This window comes from Rhinolophus ferrumequinum, chromosome 17 (genome assembly GCF_004115265.2).
Source record: "Rhinolophus ferrumequinum isolate MPI-CBG mRhiFer1 chromosome 17, mRhiFer1_v1.p, whole genome shotgun sequence".
Lineage (NCBI taxonomy): Eukaryota > Metazoa > Chordata > Mammalia > Chiroptera > Rhinolophidae > Rhinolophus > Rhinolophus ferrumequinum.
The window spans coordinates 64,912,371-64,927,034 of record NC_046300.1 but is presented as its reverse complement, the minus strand read 5'-3'; the positions used below and the strand labels follow the sequence as shown (position 1 = coordinate 64,927,034).

The following is a 14,664-nucleotide window of genomic DNA, read 5'->3' as shown; positions in this document are numbered from 1 at the left end:
GAGAGAGAGAAACTGATTGATTGATGGACAGAGAAAACAATGATGAAGCACACATTTGTTGTGTGCTTCTGGGCTGTTGTTGGGAAAGAGCCTCCACAGAAAGAGTGAGTGTGAAGACAGCATGGCGCCCTGTCCCAGCTGACACGATAGATCTCCTCCCCTCTTCTACACAGAAGCTACCTGTCAATCAGGAGCTTACCATCCCAGCTTTAAAGCAGACAGTGCACTTGGGGTAAATATTTATGAAATGCCAAGATTCATGATCAAGATGTATTTTGTTTTTAATGAGAACATGACTCAGAATTGTTTTGAGTTATTGAAAGACAAATTATTGTGCCATCATGGAAAAAGGAAAAAGGAGAAAGTATAATTTCACATCAAGCAATTTATTTACAGCTATAATCTGCAATCAATGAACCTCTAAATTATTTAATTTTTTAAAGGCTTGAAGTATAAAAATTTAATTTATTAATTAAAGAGGACTTTTGAAAAGTAAGGTGGACTATTCGTTGCTTCAAGGAATGTTAACTGAGTACATAAAGGTCTGCAAATACTATGTTTGAGACATGAGAGAGAACATAAAAGTCTCTTATCAAGACACCTCTAGTCTGAAAATAGGCAATTAAAAGCTATTAATAAATGAGCATTAACGTACAACAAGTGTCTTCTTGACGTTCAGATAACTTCTTCAGATACTGTAACCAATCGTTTAGAGATTGCTGTGTTTTAAAAAAATCAAAAATACAAAAAATTCTAAAGAAAAAAATCACCACCAGGGCAAACACTGTTAATTTTATTATTTTTTTTCTGTTCTTTATTGACACAAGTTTTATACAGTGAAGGGTCTATTGTAGATATAATTTTTCTGTCTTGCTTATTTCATGTCACATTATAACAAGCACTTGCACATTATTTCCCATTCCCAGTACCATTTTTAATGACTACAAAATATTCCTTTGTCAGACTAGACTATCATTTAGTTACTTTTGTTCTGTTGTGATTGACATTTTAGGTCAAACAGATTCATAAAATTTATCCATTTTATGTCTCAAGCCATCTCATATACTTAACTATTGTAATAAAGCAGTAACGTAGAACAGATATTTTTTGAAAAGCATCTCTCTCTGTGTATATGTCTCTGAATTTTGCCATTCAAAAAAAAAAATGGTGAACTAAAACCTTGTTACAATAACTTTGCATTTTTGAGAGAATAATGGGGGGATATGTTTGCTACCTTGATTCTGGTATAATCCACCATTGGACACTTAGCTCCTACTCTGAAATTGGTGAACAGAGGACAGCCTCCAGGTCCAAGAAAGCCATTAGGTTCTTACATGGGGAGACTTCGTGCCTGATTTCGAAACTTGTAGAGGCGGTCATTTCTTGTTCCTAGTAATCAGTGACATTTTAAATGTAAATTTGTTTATTTTGCTTTTTTTTTTTTTTTTTTTTTTAAAGAAAGCCTTAATGTAAGATCACTTTAAGGTAACTGTTACCTCCATTACCTTAACACAGGGAGCTGACTGTGCTGGCTGAGCAAAATCATCAGCTTTTTTTTTGGTTACACTATTATTTGGATTTTTGTTCAAAATGACATGGGATGCCTTTTAGTGTTTTATATGGACTCATGAGTGCATTGAAAGTTGTCATGACATAGGGGGAAGAATGGGGCAGTGGGGTTAGAGCTTAGATGGAAACTGAGTGCTGCCAACTCTCTGTCTCTTGAACCTTTGGCATATTAAGGCTATGCTCCCTGAACATCAGTAATCCATTCCTGGAATGGGATCAGATATCCTGGGTGGGAATGCTAACCGGATCCTACATCGTATTATTTTACATGGAAGAAACCTTAACGTGTTACAGGTCAATATGCAAAACCCCCAGGCAATTTTCTAAAACAGAAGGGGGTAAATTACGTCCTTTGGGCCAAATCTGGCCCACTGCCTATTTTTGTAAATAAAGTTTTATCAGAACAAAACACCCATTTGTTTACTTATCACCTATGGTTGCTTTCCTAGTGCAATGGCAGAACTGAGGAGCTGGAATAGAGAGCATACGGCTGCAAAGCCTAAAAATATCACCATCTGGCCCTTCAGAGAAAACGTTTGTCACCCTTTATTCTAAAATATGACTAAAGTGTAGTCAAATGCCTTATATATAGTCAACAACCCTCACATTAAGAATGTAAATGTCTGCAACATTAATTACTCAACAATTAATATGGTTTCAACATGCATTTTTTTTTGAAATGTGGCTTTTTTTTTTTTTAAATCACCAAGAACATCCGAGACACACCCCCTTTGTTCCTGGTTTTTCAAAACCTCTACAGAAGTTTCTGACATTCTACCCATTGTATTGTAACTTGACACTTTCCCTTACATATTTTATTGAAAATGTTGTATTAAATTTTGGAGGGTTTCATGGAATTTTTCTTATGAGCAATAGACAAAAATGTTTGATTTAGAAATAAGCATTTTCTATAAAATTTGGAATGCCAAGACGCATTCAACTAGGAAAATATCAACTGGATAGACATTTTGTGGCATTTGCTGGTATTTCACTTAGTAGAGGCTCAGTATTCTCATCCGTAAAACGGGACTTAGACCTCCTCATAGGGCAATGCAGAGATTAGGCAAGGAAAGATACAATTCACACACTTTGGGGATACATTAGCTGTCGATTCCCTTTCTCTTTTCTACCCTTAGCTTAACTCGAGGAGCAAATAATCACAACTATAAAAATTTTTAGGAATTTTTCCAAATTTATAGTGCTTCTGCTTATGTGCGGTGGCCCGGAGATTCGAGTATAACTTTGGAGCCCCGAGAATTTAGAAAGGTCTATGTATTGGGTAAGAGATACTGGCAATTGTAACAAACATTCCTGAGTCCCAGAGGCTTAACTCAGTGCAGATTTATTTCTTAGGCACCTCATAGTCTAGTGCTGGCTGGTGGGGAACAGGAATGGTGGCTCTGCTCCATGTGGTGTTTCAGAGACCTTAGCTTATTTCCTCCAGTGACTCCATCATCTGTAGGAACGATAGTTACTCACTGGACCTCTGAGCCTGCAATCAAGGGAAGAGAGAGGGCATTAGGGATGGTTCAGGTAGGGTTCAGGGTCAGAATGAAAGTAACATACCCACTTCTATGTGCTTGACCAGAAGTCAGTTACAAGGCAGTGAGGCTGGGAAATACATGTGCCAAGGAAAAAGAAGTGGATTTGACGAACCAGTCTCTGCCACATGCTGACTATATCTTTTTGTATTATTATGGAGGACAAATGCTTACCATATATAAATTGCACAGATATGCCAATAATCTGAGAACCTGTGTGTAACAGGTACCCATGGAAATAGCAGTGTTTGGAGACAATAATGCTGGGTTGGGACAATTAATCTGTGTACTTGGGTAAATATACTTTAAAAATTAGACTGAGATCTGAATCTGCTTTCCACGTGTTGTGTACAATTTACATATGTTGGCATTCTAAAATCATAGATCTATTGTAGGGTAAGTTTAGAAATGCATACTTAAGTAATGTTGCTTGCAATGACATTTTCATTACCCAAGTGGTCTTTGTGGACTCATATTTATTTTTCTGTTCTTTAAAATCAGAAGTCATATACATTATTGAATGGAATTCTTTATCAATTACGGCAGATGGAACATTTGTTGAAATACTACCACAGTAATTCGTTTCAAAGTGCACATTTTACAATAAAGCACATCAGGAACTTTTTCAATTTTTCAAAACTTCTGGTAGATCTTAGCACACCTTTTCTAAAGTTATTTATTTTAAACTATCATTATATGAATATTTTAGGTTTATAATTACCATAAAATGGAGGGCAAAATTTATCATTCCAAAATAGAAATTTAATTTAAAGTAGAAAGAACCTAATTGCAAGGTTTAATAGAGTAGAAACAAGATGTATAAGAGGATATTACAGAACATGTTTTTAAAAACCCTTAGCTGTACAGTTTTACAATAGATTTGGAAAAAAACACAATTGCATCTATTGATATCTGTGCAGATCATATTTGAGATAGTTTCATCAAAGATCAAACTTTTGTCAGATTGAAAAAGCACATTAAAGCAAACAAAACTTTTGGTCATTCCATGCAAAAACAAACTTAAAAAATATTCAGTGTCATAAAGTTAGGGAAGTTTATTTGAGATGAAGTTGCTCGACTATACTGTGATCCAGTGGCCTTTCTCAAAAGTCAAGATTGTACACAAACATATGTGATTAAAAATAGTCCTTTCGCTTTTCTTGGTACTCTTGGCATTTCCTGCTACCTTTCCTGTCACTTTGTCCTTGACAATATTTTAGACAAAAAACAAGTTGAGTTCATGGGGATGGTTTTCCAGTCATCTGTTCCTTATTATTTGCCAGTGTTCTTTGTTATATTAGAATTCAAACTGACTATTTATGAAACATATTTTAATCAGTGCCCATATCAGACAAACAGAAGCTGAGCACTGGTTAGTATGTTGAAAATAAACATGAGGATTCTCATTAATGTCGCTGTCTAAATAATTAGTTGAGCATCGTGTACTGAGCAGCAGTAAAAGCAGGTGGGCTCCCCACTGAAACGCCAGGCTGACAGCCTCATCTTGGCGTCTGGTCATGAGGGTGCCTCCCATCCATGTCGTGTTACTGTGTCAAATTAGTGCCCCCTCAGGAGAGAAGCCGGACTAGAGATTATCCTCCATATCCGTGCAAACCATATTTGTGAAGCCTGTGATCAAGTGTGAGTAAATTATTAACGTAGCTCATAAATTAACTCGTTTACAGGCTTATAACATTTTACAAGTAGATAATAAAGGGGAGAGAAGTTTCCCAGTTGCTTTGCGCTGACGTTAGGGCGTGATCTACCAGCTTTTCCTTGAGGCGCCCACAGTTGATCGTTTTCTGTTATGAGGAGCAAAAACGTGCAGTGTCAGAACAAATGTTTGGAAAATATAGACTCTAAAAGGAAGCAGGTGTAAATCCATTGTAAGCAATATAATTAACTTTGTTATCGCATTGCTCTGAGGAGTCAATGACAATGGGCCTCTTTCTTGTGGTGGCAGTTGCTCATTAATGAGTCCACCAATTAAGTTTGATCAAGTACATCCTTTGCCAACCGAAATTATCTTTAAAAATATTTTTGATGCATTCTTATCATACTCTTAAGCTGCAGTATTGAAGAGGAGTAATGCTAACACAGCATGTTAAACTCGTAAGAATGAAGATTCTTAATCCGTAATATATTTGGCAAACAGTTGACACTCATATAGATAACTGATACCTAGAAAACATAGTGTGGACCAGTCTGGCCTGGGTTTATCTCTTATCAAGAAGGGCACCCACTGGGAGCACCACCTCTTAACCCTCTTCTGAGCTCTGGTAGACAGACAACCCACATAGTTTCCGGAGGTACGTGACTATTCAAATCATAAAACTTCATACATCTCCTTTTCGGTTTCAACTTCTCTGTCTGATTAGATTAGAAAACACATACATTGATGGAGTTCTGTCTGCGTTTACTGTTGAAAGAGAACAACATACACCCACCCACACTGAAGAGTTCATGCTTTCTACTCATTCTGCAGTTCCGTTTCCCTATATGACAGAGTCCCTCCTGTCATCTCGAGGGTTGTATAGGTGGCATTATCATCCAAGGATCTAGGGAGAAGAGGCCTGGCATGCAAAACCTTGTACTCACTGCAGTTCACTGAAACTATTGGAGGATGAGTTGGCCTAATAGTCAGCAACTTCAGCTTACTTGGAATTGAGTTTCTTAAATATTCTCACAAGCTTGCTAAGCCACGGAAGTGCACGGTCTCGGCACATGAACACGTACTCAGGCTGGCTGTCGCCATGAGAAGGCTATGTCGCAACTTCCTTCTACATTTTAAATCCAACTGGAAAAAGAAATGTAGCCTGTGGCAGGTGGGATTTTTGTGCATGGCCACGTGTGTGCACATGTGTTTATTTCCTCCCATCACTTCTACCAAGTGAGACTAAAAGACCAAAACCCAAAGCAAAATCATTGTTTGGATTCATGGATCATCTTGCCCTATTTCTCTAGATGAGATAACATTGTAATTATGATAATTCATCCTAAAAAATAAGAAATGATGGACCTCAAGGAACCTGACTTTCTAAGTGAATGATATTGCCTTCCAGACTGGCAGTTTTACTTGGCTATATAACATTTTGCATCCTTCTACTATCATTTTGTAATACCGAACTTAGGTTATGAGCTAATGAAGTGCTGATTTTAGAAGTGAAAGGACAAAATAGATGCTTAGATATGTCTATTATGTATGCATATTATATATGTAGTATACATATATATATATATGTAGTATACATATATACCGGGGGCGCCAAAAAATGTCTACAAGTGGACACATTGATGAGTGTTGCTCAAGCAGTAGTTCGCCATAATCAGAAGTGTCTGGACGCTGATGGGAACCACTTAGAGCACCTCTTTTAATTGCAGAAGTCAAACGTGACTTGTATTCATCTTTCGCTATTGATACATAGTGAGTATTACAATTTTAATACATTTTTGTTCTTTCTTTAAATGTGTACACTTTTTTTTGGCACCCTCTGTATATACACAAATTGTGAAGTATCACAATTTGCCCCTTCACTTAATCTCTTCTATTCTTTTTGCTTTCAGTGTCCCTCTGTGTGTTGCAGTCCTATGGCATTATGCATGCCCCCAGCCAGTGACCCCCCCGGCTTTTTATGGCTGTGAGACACATTAAAAGGTAAGAGGCAAATAGCACTAACGTTGTGTACTGCTTAGAATTGCCCCCCATTACTACATCCACAGTAGTGGATACAGTAATTGCGAGGAAGATACTATCAAGCATGAATTCCAAAGCTATCAGGTTTGTTGAGCTCCGGGACAGCTTGATGGCTTTCAAGAATAGGGCCCAGAACCTGGGGATCGTATTTGTGGAAAGCTGATCTAATGTAGGGTTGGCACACTTTGTCTATAAAGGGCCAGATAGTAAGTATTTTCAACCTTCTGGGCCATGCGGTCTCTGTAGCAAAGTAGCCATAGACGATGCATAAACAAATGGGTGTGACTGTTCCAATAAAACTTTATTTACAAAAACAGGCAGTGGGCCATATTTGGCCTGAAGGCTGTAGCTTGCTGAGCCTTGATCTAATGCATTGAAGGGAGACAAGTGACCTGTAAACCAGATACCTCGCTGGGTATCAGTTCCTCTGAGCTTGAGCAAACAATTTATCAAGAAGTGGGAATGAAAAAATACCTGCTGTTCGTACTGCACAGGGTGTAGTGGTAAGGATGAAATAAGTTATAATGTATATGAAAGCACTTTGAAAATTTCGAAACTCCTTACAAAGGTAATGGATGGCTCTGCACAGTCATTCTGGTTCACCTAGTGGAGTGCTTCTTCACCTCTTTAATCACGTTGGGCTTTCGTGAGCTAAATGAGCGTGGCGGAGAGCTCTTTTATTTTCTGAGTAATGTGGTTTGTCTGTGCGTTCCTTCTGTTTTACAGTTGATGGACAAACTGTTGAAATGTCTTTTTAGTATCCAATATGGATGAAGGGATCAACGGGTAGATTTTGGCAGGCTAAAGATCAAATGCCAATGAAGAACAATTAAATTTCCTTTAATCATCAGAATCTGAGAGTGTTTTAAGATCTTCAACCTTTAATATAGGCCTTAGTAAATAATAATGCTTTGGGTATCTTCAAGTATGTTTGAATTCGCAAGTCTTGCATGTCAAAACATAGAGACAGGCTCAACACGTACACTCCTCTGGACTAGCGGTAATAATGGAGAAGCAGAGTCATACTTACACAGCTTGGCAAACAGAGGGGTGATCACAATCCCAATTCCTGAATTTTCTAGGCTTTTTTTTTCCTCACAAAAACACTAAGTAGCATAGTCTTTAGATACATTTTCATATTATTATATCATTTAAGAATTGTTTTCTAGTAACAGATACTGTATTAGTTTTAAAAATTAGTTGTGTATTTTCTCTCATGAAGGCTATCTGGAGAGAGCAGCTTGTGCCTTCTCTGTCTCTGCTACATTTGATCATTTGCCTGATCAAATGTTGCTTCATTTTCAAAGTCCCATTTCGGCTGCTTGCTCTCTGGTCATTGCCTCTGTCTCCTGAAAGGGAGAAGCAGACGTACAAGAGACAAAGCGAGTTGCCCTCCCAGCTGAGGCAGACCTCTTTAAAGAACTTTCCCTGACGTCTTACTCAAGGACTTCTGTCATAGCCTTTTCACTACCCCTAACCTAAGAGCATCTGGGAAATGCGTCCTGAGTTTTGCGAAATTTGATGTCCCAGACGAATTGCAGGTCCTAGTTGTAATGAAGGAAGGGGACTGGTTACCGAGCAACAATTGTGACTGCTTACACAAAATCATGATATTAATTTTTCTTACCTGTTTAATTTTTATTCATTTTCAATGAAATGCCTTCTGTCTCTTACTGACTTGTGTGTGTATTATCTTATTTGAATTTTACGTGTTAGATTTCAACTTATTCAATTCTCAGCAGAGATACATATCTCAGTAAATATTTTAGGACCATAATATTCTTACTGAAAGTGCTGTGGCAAATCTGCGAAATAAATTTCTTTCTCAGGAGAGCTATCAACCAAAATTTAAACTCCCAAATTTTCTATTGGATTTTTCTCTCCTCTGGATATAAACTTTTGTGAAAGCTTGAACTAGCAGCATGGGGTCCTAGAGACATGAAGACTGACATGCAGTGCTGTTCTTCCCTGTATGTGCAGGGGACTTCCCCAATGGCTTTGCACTGTCCGTCAAAGACTGGACAGTGCTCTCTGCAGTTCTGATAGGCTACTCCCCACATCTCTCCTGAAAACCTACCTTGGAGGATGAGGGAGACAGTGAGTCATCCCTGTCCAATCTCTCTATACCAGATTGGCCCATATGTTATTCTTGTGAAAATTTCCATCTCCTGGAATGAGTAGAATGAGACTTCCCTCTGCTTCAAAATATATTATCTGCCTATGCTAGCTCGTGACTGATGCTCATGAAGCATGGGAGTTGATGCAGTCACAGACATTTATTGAATGCCTGCTATATCCATATATGGTTAGCAGTATGGTTAAGAGTGAGTGCTTTGAAGTTAGATCATCCAGGATTCAAATTCTACCCTTTGTATTTACTGGCTGAGTGACCCTGGGCAACTTACTTAACCTTTCTGGGCCACAGCCTCCTTATCTAGAAAACAGCAATAAAAGTAGGAGCTAGCTCCATGTGAAGACTTAGAGAGATGATGCTTGCAAAGAGCTTAGCACAGATCCTGGTGGGTAGTAGACGCCAGCCAGTAGAGCTCCCCACCCCAGGCCATGTGGTGAAATCCCTGTCTTAGGAGTTTGGACCGTCTTGTGTCTGGTTCAGTGGTGTTTTCTGGTAGGTGATGTGTTACACAGTCCTGCTTCTCTTCTGATAGTGCCTCTATTTAAGTAGAGCCTTGGGAGGAGGCTTTGATGCTCCTTCAAGGAGATTGCAGTTGTGTACACAACTGGACAGCCCTGTTAACAGAACTTCAATCTCTGGGTCCCGTGTTGATAATTTCCCCCGAGAGGCGTGCAGTTCTTTTTTTATTTCTGTTTTTTTACTTAGTCAGACAATGGGCCTGCCTAGCAAGCAGAATTCACTAACTGCTTTCAAGTCAGTATTGCTGATGATAATCTGAAACTGTAGAGTTTCACTCGTGAAGGCTGATGCTACATGATGTTCATCTCCCTACCTCATCCCAGTTCCGGCCTCTGTGCTGAGTCTGCAAAGCAGGCCCTGGTCCCCCACAGATCTTCTTCGGTCCCCCGAAGGCACATGTCATCTGCACACAGGAGCTGCTGCATTACTGCAGCAGAGGTTGTCAGCAGTGCCCATGGGTGGCCCAGGTGGCCACGTGTCCCAAAGACGGAGAAGTGGCAGCAACCGCATGACCAGCCCGTGTATGGAGTTTTGAGCATTGTGGGGTGTACATGGGTCAAGTCCTAACAGCTTCTTACAGGAGCAGTGGTTTCATTAACTGGGACCCTCTGTCACAGGATTGATGGGCTTGGGGGTACTGACCCCCGGACTCGCTAGTGCCTAGTAAGCCCATCAACCCTGTTAACAGAACTTCACTCTCTGGGTCCCGTTTTGACAATGGAAAAGCGTTGACTCTTTGGACATAGTGACTTGAAAATCTTACCTGTTCAAAAGACTCTGAGAAACTTTGAGCTTTTGTTGTATGGTTTCAAATATTTTATTTAGATGCCATGTCCATGTCAGATACTGTAAAATCTTTCTTGCCTCTGGACCATGGTATTCTCTGCCTAGAACAACATTTGTGTTTCATAAGACTCACTCCTCCTCTCCCCTGAGTGCTTAGTTCAAATGTCTGCTTCTTAGAGAAGCCTTCCCTAACTACCCATGTTAAAGGAGATTTCCCTTCTCACTATTCTCCATCCAAGCCTCTTGTTTTTTTCCCCCATTTATTGCATCTTCTGTCACTCTCTGAATATACCTAACTTAGCAGGTAACAAGCCAGCGGCAGGTCTGCCTCGTCCAGTGTGGCTTCTTCATGGCTGATAGTGCCTAGTATGGCAGGCATGCTCGCAGCCAGTATTTACTGAGTCAGTCATAACAACTTTGGAGATTTTCCTGTGAATTTCTACATTTTCATGGTACCTAAGAGAGCTGCATCTGGGTGAGAGAGTAAGAGAAGAAATAAAACCCGACAATTCACCTTTATGGTAGGAATAGAATACTGCCCTTGGGTTTTCTCTGGAAAGTTCCCAGTATACAGTCGACACATTTCTGATACTCTGTGTCCCATCCAGGAAGGGTTATACACCATCTTTCCAATGAAGACAGAACCATGTGCCATTTGGGCCTCATGTGTATTTTGAGTGGTACAGGGTAATTGAGGACATTGGATTCCAAGCTCAAATCTCAGCATTCTCATTCATGGGCTGTGTCCTTGGACAAATGACTCTCTCTGGGCCTCAGTTTGCACACCCGAAGCAGGGGTAAGGGCATTACCTAGCTCCTGGTGTTAGTGCAAGCATCAATGAGATGATACATGTACTTTGCACTGGGCCTGGCACAGTAACCATGCTGTTGATTTAGGAAGCTCAGCGAGGGTCTTTGGGGTTGTACTACCAGCTCACACTGCACTTTCTTGCAGTCTTCATTTTAAAGCGGTAAACATGGTGAAGAGCCTTGACTCTTATTATATTCGCGCATGTTTCATACACTGAATTCACATTAAAACTAAAAACTACAAAATGAGCAAGCAGTGGGATGATCTGTATATATTTGTTGTTGACACGTTGGCTGCTGGCTGTTTATGACGTGTTTCAGGTAATGGAAGTGCTAAACCTCAAATGTGGGAGTCCTCAGTGTTTGGAGTCTGACCCTCCACCACAAAACCCTGGACATTCAGGTTTCAGGGTGTTGCACTACCCTGAAGCTATCTGGCTGGGGTATGTTTTGTCCTTAAGTGCATCAGAGCTGGTTTGATCTCCTGCTTCACAACAGACCATGTCTTAAATTTTTGTAAGTTCTAAATTAAAAAAAAAAATTGATGTATCTATCCTGATAATCCACATATTCTTTTGTTGTTGTTGAAAGAAAAACTTGTCTATAGATCAAAAGGAGTTAGATACAAACATCTTTCATCCTTAGCTCCGATTTCTCTCACCTGCCTGAGGGTAGTGGTCTGTCGTGGTGTTGCTTCATTTGCCTGCGCTTGACCTGTGGTGCTCACCGCGCATGTGTGTGAAAGCTGAAGCGTGGGAGGAGCTTTGTCTTTACCTCTCCTAACTTTTTGGTGGTAAAAGATGAACTATATGAAGTCACATACTCTTATTTATGTGGCTGATGAAATAGCTAGGCTGATGTAAAACATGAAGAGCCATTGATTTGATTAATTTGTGCTTTATACCCTCTCGACTTATAAAAATAAAGGAATATGATTAAGATATAGTTTAAGACACCACATTTGGTTCCTGATAGCCTTGTTAGTGAAGAAAAAGCTAAAGTTTTTTCTCAGTTTCAGTCAAGTGATGCAAAGGATTCAGCAAAGCTTTTATTAGACTCATAATAAAAGCTCAGAGCGTCAAAGAACCTGGTTTTTTACATCTCTAAAAATGTGGAACTCCCATCTCCAACGATCATTTCAGAAACTAAAACATAATCACAGAAGGGGAAGCAGATCCACGTGTGCAGGACTTGATGGCTGCCCTTTACGTGGGGTCTTGGCAGCCTGGAACGGCCCTCGTACGACCCTCTTCTCTATACCCGGCCACCTGAGTATTGGGGAAGATGAGGACGTCTCTGACGGTTTTCCTCTGATGGTTTCAAGTATTGCTGCTCTGTGTGCACCCAGTTTGGTGTGGCAGTCTCATGCCAGGTGAGTCTGGTTACGATGTGCTGGGAGCTGAATTTCTCAGTGTCAGCTCACCCATAAAACTTTACCTTGAGTGCTCTCATCAAGAGAGGCCGTGCTTGCCTTTGTCCATATCTGTCCCAAATCATCCATTAACTGTGACAGAGATCCACTTGGTATGTATTAACTCACAAAAACTCTTGAGAGATGTGATTCTAAAAATCCTTTTTACAGATGAGGAAACTGAGGCAGAGTGAGGTTAAACATCTCCCTCAGACTTCTCTGCTGATAAGAAGTAGAGCTGGGATTTGAACCCAGGTTTCCTTGCCCTGGGGCCATGGCTCCTAGCCAGCATGCCGTGCGATCTTCACCATGCACACATTTTCTAGGCTGTTGGTTGACAGGCACTGTTTGCTTGAGTGTACGTTCTTTCCTCCAGGACGGCTTCTATGCCGCATGTTGACCTTGATCCTTCAGTGCCATCTAGCAGGCCCTGTTTGATCTTATTGGACTTTTTCAAATATTTTGATTCTTTTTGCTAGTACAAGAACTGTGGGAGTATGTCTCAATATAGTCCGGAACAAGGACAGCCACTCAGTTGGCATTCTTCTATGTCTGCTTGGATGTGCCTGGTAAGACATTTTCTCGAGATCTTTGAGTCGTTCTTCTCCGGTCCATCATTCTAATTAACCTCATCTTAGTAGCTCTCATTTTATTATTAGCCTCTGACCATCCAACAATTGGTTTGTTCAGCTCAATCACCTGTGTCAAAAGGTGTAGCACGTGAGGTCTCCTTCGCAAAGCAGCAGTCCTGTACCTGGGGTGTTTTCCCAGCAGGCAGGTTCAGAATGGCCCTTTGTTTCTTAGGATATGTTCATTCGGAAGGCTTTTTGTTGATGAGGGTAAAGATCTGGGCTACCTGGAGGAAGCACTAGTTAACCAAATGAGAAGGCCTTCAGTTGTTTGCTCAGTAGAATTACAAATTCATAAGCTCTATGCCAAGGATTTTGACCTTCAAAAATAAAAATATTAGATTTGTAAAGAACATATATAGTAAAATATATAATATATATTAAATATATATTGAAAAAACTATATAAAAGCCATTTGCAAGGGACCACAAATAATCAATTTTTACTTATAGGGTTTGAAGTGTCAGTATCTCCTTGTTAATACAAACAGCAGACCATTTTTAATGTATCTGTGCTGTAAAGTGTTGAGCCCTGGTCTCTGGTTACTTCTGATGAGTTTAGGCCAAAAGAGGAATTACCATTGATCCTTGAACAACGTGGGGGTTAGAGGTGCCAACGCCCACACAGTTGAAAATCCACATATAACTTTTGACTCCCCAGAAACTTAAGTCGCCCCTCAGTGTCCCCGGGGGTTGGTTCCAGGACTCCCTGTGGATACCAGAATCTGCAGATGATCAACTTACCTGTTTGAAATGATGTAGGACAGTGCATACATTTGGCCCTCTGCATCCATGGACTCCCAACTGCAGATAGAAATCAGTATGGGTACTTATTGAAAAACAAAGAAAAACACGTGTGTAAGTGTACCATGCAGTTCAAACCCCCATTGTTCAAGGGTCAGCTGTGGTTACCTCGTGGTTCTGTAAAGCTGAACGCTAGACCAAACTTCAGGCACATCGGAGCGAGCGGATCATGCTGTGCTATTGAGTTTTGTTCTCAGATTCTTGGCTGCACTGTGCTCTTGTTGTGTTCGTTCACACAGGCATTTACCAGGCCGTGGCAAGATAACCACTCAGGATTCTGTTTTCGTAGTGCCTTTGACAGCAAGGAGTCCTTTCCTGGTACGAGTTCTAGCAGCGGCCACAGAATCTGCATCTCCTGGCTGTGAGCAGTGTGGTCTGTGCTGTGTACCTATCCCTGAAACAGTCTCTGGGGCTGGAGCTGAACTGGTTCCCGGGAGGTATGAAGGTGCGCTTGGCCTGGAGTGGGCCACAGGAGTCATGGCTGGTGTCTGTGGATGGTGTTCAACCTCCACGACACAATGGAAAGTGGGCAAAAAGGGTACTTCTTGCAGAAGCAGGGGCAGAAATCTCGAAAGGAAGGCTGTGTATGTGCTATACTTGATGCGCAGTAAATGTGTAGGACTACAGGGCTGGAAAGAAGCTCTGAATCTCACATGGGCACAGCTTCCCATGATGCGTATCCTCTGAGGTTTTCCCAGGAAGTTGTCTACCTAATAGCCCAGGAGCCGGGAGTTCAGTCATTGTCGCACAGCCCATCTGTCCTTCTGT

At 40.5% G+C, this 14,664-nt stretch overlaps 1 protein-coding gene across 3 annotated transcripts in view; it reads left to right on the top strand.

Annotated features, from left to right (window-relative positions):
* The window catches only part of FOXP1 (forkhead box P1), a 564,989-nt gene that overhangs the window by 196,587 nt on the left and 353,738 nt on the right, over positions 1 to 14,664 (top strand). For all 3 annotated transcript variants that reach the window (XM_033131911.1, XM_033131909.1, XM_033131905.1), the window contains exon 3: positions 6,675 to 6,765. The gene's annotated coding sequence lies outside the window, so the exon portion shown is untranslated. The remainder of the gene's footprint in view (positions 1 to 6,674; positions 6,766 to 14,664) is intronic.